Source organism: Archocentrus centrarchus, chromosome 8 (assembly GCF_007364275.1).
Source record: "Archocentrus centrarchus isolate MPI-CPG fArcCen1 chromosome 8, fArcCen1, whole genome shotgun sequence".
NCBI lineage: Eukaryota > Metazoa > Chordata > Actinopteri > Cichliformes > Cichlidae > Archocentrus > Archocentrus centrarchus.
The window spans coordinates 26,119,144-26,125,143 of record NC_044353.1 but is presented as its reverse complement, the minus strand read 5'-3'; positions in this window follow the sequence as shown (position 1 = coordinate 26,125,143).

Below are 6,000 nucleotides of genomic sequence, written 5' to 3'. Positions count from 1 at the left end.
GTTCACCAGCAATTAGGTCATTAAGTCATGAATTAGCTGTGATTAACTCCATTTTTGGGAAAGCTGAGGTCAATTTCAGTAGCCACAACCAGGCCTGATTACTGCCAGGCCTCTTGAATCAAAAAATCACTTAAATGAAACCTGACTGACAAAGTGAAGTGACAGCCATTATCCACAAATAGAGAAAACCTGGGACAGAGGTGAACCTTCCCAGGAGCGGCCGGCCTACCAAAATTACTCAAAGTACACATCAACACCTCGTCCAGCTGATCACAAAAGAACGCTTTCTTTGCAGTTCTTGCTGCCAAGGGTGGGGCAATACTTTTTTCATATAGGGTCGGGTAGGTGTGGATAGCTTTTCTCCCTTAATAAATTAGATCAGCATTTTATAAACTGCAGTTTGTAGTTACTCAGTTTCTCTTTGTCTAATATTAAACTTTGTTTGACAATCTGAAACATGTAACTGTGACAAATATGTAAAAAAGTAAGATAACATGAACGATGCAAATACTTTTCACGGCACTGTATTATATACTGAATGTTTGTGGACTTGTCATTACTGTAATGGCTGTTAGGCTCTGCAATTTGGTCAATGACCTTTTTGAAATGATTACATACAGTCAGTGCTTTGAAACACTGACTGTATGTAATGAGTTTTGTTAGACATATGGCAAAGCAAACTATTTTAGTATCTTCAGTAACTTAGATGCCACTTCTTTTAGCCTTCAGCCAAATTTATTTATTTTTCTCACTTATCTTCACAAGGCCATATTGTGTATATCAAGCAATAACAACTTCTCTTCTCTTCTCACTTAAATGGTTTTTAATTTTGCGAGTAATATCATTTTAAGCAGCAGCAAACTTAGCATAACATTTCTAACCACTGGCATCCATTAGGTTTTAGTCAAGTATAGTAATTTATCACATTTCCATAATAATTAGTCAACAGTGAGTCTCATAGCCACCTCCAGTAAGCAGCTGCTTTGCACAGCCAGAGTGTGCCAGAAAAACAATGGCTGGCAATTGTCACTTCAAAGTAATACTATTTATCAAGTGAACAAAAGAAAGGCTATTGGTTGCATACATAGACACCTTGGAAAATATCATGAAGTGCATTTTTTTTTTCATTTACAGCAGACATATTTTTATCTGATACCCAAATAGAAACAAGTTTTCACTCCTGCTGCACCTGCTTTTCCAACCATATATGAAATAGTGTCATGTTTTTAGCACAACCTGGTGTGTTCACGACAAGTTACATGAAGCATGTATGTAACAACAAAAAAATGACTACAACTGAGCGATGTCGCCAAATGGAGTGAAAATTTGTGGTTTGCAGACCTTTGCATGTTGGCAGAAAATAAATGCCTCTGTAACCCTATTTTAACAGACACAGTGCCAGCGCTGGTGCCCAGTCAAGAACCAGTTCCACCTACTTCCACCCAAAAAAAAGACGGGTGCCAGTGCTAAATAGCTGGGACCAGTACAGCACCACAAAATTGCTAGGTCCAAAATTGGAACCACTGGAGTTTGTAGAATTTCACCACAATGAATTCATCAATTATTGGCAGATGTAGCCCACAAATTCACAGTTTTCTTTCCATGGAAATTACACCAACCTGTCATGGTACCACAGAGCACCATGTTTCTGGCAAAGAGGCGTAGGCGCCAGAGTTTATGAATGTTATATTGCTTTGTTATAGGCCCATGTTGGAGACAATGGTTTCTTAAAATAATCATTTTATGAAAATGAAGTTGATTTCTAATCATTTATCTCAGTATGTAGTATTATGCTTTTGTTTATACTCAGTGTTAGTTAGATTGTATTAGATTGCATTATAGTGAAATTAATTGAAGTTTAAGGATATAAGGGATATACTGTACAGTGTGGATTCACAACACCAACATCAACATTCAAACATAAAATAATGTTACGCATGTGATTCGCTGGTTACCCAGCGAATCACATGCGTCACTGTATTATTTTTTTTTCCTGGGATTGATTGTGCTGGTGGCGCCCTAAAGGGGCAGCGGCTGCAGACACCCATCTCCCCTGTGTTAGTCTTGTCTGTCCTCCTCTTGGATGGTTGTTCTGAACAGAATTCCGTTGTATGTATAATGGTTAATTTTGTTGTATGTATAATGACAATAAAGTTCTATTCTATTTTACCAAATGAATTTGCAATTGGCAAAACAAGTTTTGATTTTGCTGCAGTTTTCCCAGAGGTGACCTGGTTTTACCAAACAGCACTTTAAGGTTTTATATAATAACTTATAAACACAACTTGTTTTCTTAAATGACTTTAACCTCCTTCTGCCTGGTTACTCCCTTCAGATGTTAGCCAGCACTGTTTCTTAAAAATACTCTATTTCCTTTTTGTAACAACTTTGGCATTTCTGACTTTTCGATCTCAATGATTATTGTCACTGGTAAAGTGTAATTAGGATATGTAGGAGGTTTATTTTCTTTGTTTGTTTTTATTTATTTATACAGAGAGATTCTGATTTTCCAGCATTTTTTTTTTTTTTTATCACACTTGTATACAGTCATCCTTACAAACCACAGGCTCAATTAGCTGTAGCAAATAATCTGGCCTTTGGCTGAAGCACTCTACTTCTTGCCAAACTTTGCCGGCTGTCATGGCAACAGGTGACACTCTGACATTTTCAGTCGGATGCGTTTATCACCTCACACCCTCCCTGCTATAAACACCTCTGACATTTTGGAAGGGGTGGAGCTGGCACTGGGTACAGCAGCTCCGATGCCTCGGGAGCCTCTGTTGGTGTCTTTATGTGTCTGTTTGCAGAATACAGAACACTATATGCATGTATGCTCATGTGTATGCATGTATGCAAATTAATGCCATCACATCTTTGTTTCACTTAGGACCTGTTGTTTCACTGAAGCCACGATAAAATAAAAAATAATAATAATAACAATAAATCCAAACAAGTTGTGGTGCCATGTAAGTTATCCATTACAAAAACATTATGAATAACACAGCCTTATTTCAATGATTCATCTCATCCCATATTGTGTGCATGTGTGGAAAACTATTTGTCTATTAGTGTGTCTAAGTGTTCAAATATGAGTATGCAGACCTTGTGCTTAGGCCTCTAGCCCAATAATTGAAAATTGAATAGAACAGCGAAGTCGTGGGCTTGTGGCTCATGGCCTAATTTGGCAGATGGCTCACTGAATCTCTCAGTGGAACCAATCCCTCAAGTGTGTGTGTGTGTGTGTGTGTGCGTGGTGTGTATTTCTGCTTGTGCAACTCCTCAGAGATAACGACTACTCAAAGCGTCCTCTTAACGATTCAAGTTTACATCAGGATCAGCAGTTGGAAGCCATTTAATAGTTTGGGGTGTTGGTGTTGGTTTGGCTTTGTTCTCGCTCAAGCCTCTGTTGCCCCTCTGCCCTCCCCTGCGGTCTCCTTCACCTTGCAGGGGCTCATTACCTCCTCTGTTTATTTGAAACCTAATCTAATTCCCAGTCAATCAGCAGTTTAATGTATTCAGTTTACCAGATGTCATTCTGAACATTTGTTGTTGTTCTTGTCTTTACTGTCCAGGAATATGTCTGTGAGAATAATGTTAATATTATTCATAGGAATGACAGTCAAAACTAATGCTCTAATATGCCAGTGTCTCAGTGTACAGTAACTGTGATGGTAACGATTATTGTTAGGGGAAAGAGGGTGCTATCTGAACATATGGCACTGGAAAAGGATGATTAAATTGTTGCTCCAATCCTCCAATCCTCCCAAAACTGGCACATCTCCAGAGGTCCTTTCATGTTTCTAAATAACACTAAAAGCAATTCATTGTTATAGCACATGCCAAAGGGAGCTGTGAAGTGCACACATGTGGCTTTATATGTGGATACAGCATGTGCTAATGTTGGTGCAAATGCACTTGTGTAGCCGGCCTTCCACTTAAGCCTGAAATGTATTTTTCAATCAGTGTATTAATTATTTTCCTCTCATGTAATGAAAGCGCTGACATTCCTGTGTGAGTCTAATGGTGGGCTCGTTGTGGCCTCCTAAGAATTTCTCATCCTTTCATCTCTGTCTTTATTTAGGCAAAGTTTTGCCGTCAGGAGCAGGTTGTGTGTGAGTGTTTCCCAGCGCGCTTCCCCGCGAATCCTCCACACTGACACGTGTCTGTATGTGTTAATCACAGATGTCTATTTCACCCCCACTCTGGCCTCCTCCAGACCTCCCATGGCTCTTCCCCTGTCTCTCTGCCCGGAGCAAGTGCAGCACAGGTGACACAAGGCAGCATGACTAGCGTGCCACACATCCATCAGACTGCATGAAGCAGCAGGAGAGAGCAAACTGAGCTAAATTGGGAAGTTATTACTCACTACAAGCAGACTGCTCAAAGTTATCCAAGAATCTGGCGGCTTTTATATTTTATTAACGGTTTGGCAAAATGACTTATTTTCCAGTTTCACTGCCTCCTTCAGACATGTTAAGGTTTCTTCTATTATTCACAATATTGATTTTCCAGCTAATACTTCTCTCACTTGTCAATATTTACCTTATCTGCATGCCACTGTTTGAAATATAACATGTAATGGCCTATCCTGTTTGAGTGGGAGTAATGTGGAGGGTAATATCTCCTCTTTGACATATGCCCTATGCAATTCTGAGCTTATCCACCTCGCCGCGGTTTCCTGCCGTAGGCTCTGTAGCTCCGTCTGATGTCCGCTCACGCAAACACGACTGTACTCCGTGCACACAAGCATACATACACGGACAAACACACACAGATAGAGATTCGCTGCAATTAGAGTCATATGGTGTGAGCTTACTGCCTCCCACGATACTACCCAATAAGGTCATTTTGTAGATGAAGAAAACAAATACTTGCATTTCTGCGAGAAGCCCATTTTGAATGTGCTCTCCAGCCCTTCTTTTCCTTGAACCAACCAGTAGATTATATGGTTATATTTACAGTATCCCGGTGTCTTTCCTCCTCTGTAGCTATTGCTTCTTCAGAATCCTAGTCTTTTAATTCCCATAAGAAATGAAATGTGAAGCAGGTTGGCACAAACTCACGGTTATTGTTTTACCTAATGAAATAGAACCACAGCATCATCTTAATGGTTGAACATTAAGTCAAGGCAGCACTAAGAAGTAGCACAGTACTTTTACATGTTTGTAGTCCTCACCCAGCAGAAACTTTTACTCATTTGGCTGCTGTTTGTGTACAAAGATGTTTGTTTGTCTTGGCTACATAATTGAATACCATTAATGTAGCAAGTGCTGCCTCATAGCCAAGAAATTGTTTGATCTTTGTTTAAAGTGTGTCAGCTCTTTAGCCCTATTAGTAGTTTGTTCTTCTTTGGGGTGTGTGCAACGCACTAGGGAGGCAGCACTTTAAAAGGTCACTAATGCACTCAGCCTGCTGAAGGGGAAAAAAGGCATGTTGGATGTTTGTTTGTGCTTTTTTATCTCTCTTTACAGTGAGTTCTCTGGAGATGCAGCACTACAACATGTGAGAATACCACAGTAGTTTTACAGTGAGGGAGGAGGAGAAAGAGAAACTGAGAAACATTTACCGCATTGCATCCTGCCATTCCTGCCTGCTTCTAATGTCACGGTCCTTGGGTCTCGAACCCGAGGCTTTTGCGATTCTAGCAAGTTCACGGTTCCTTTTTGTTTTGTGTATGATTCATATTTGTGTTTTGTTGAAATAATTGAAATAGGGTTGTTTATACTTTTCCTGCTATTTTGTGTCCTCTGTATGTGTTTTCAATTTTGGCCATCTTTCAGTATTTTATCCCTGGTTTCCTTAAGTGCTTAGTTTTTCACTTTTATAGTTGTAACCTTGAACCTTTTAGTTCTTAGTTTTTGAGTCTGAATCTCATCTTTAATTTCAATCCCCCCCTAGTTTGTCTTTAGTGTTGCAGAATGTTTTTGTCCTTTTTTAACTCATACTGAATATATTCTTGGTTGAGTTTCTCCTTAGATTTTCTGTTCTTACATCTTAGAT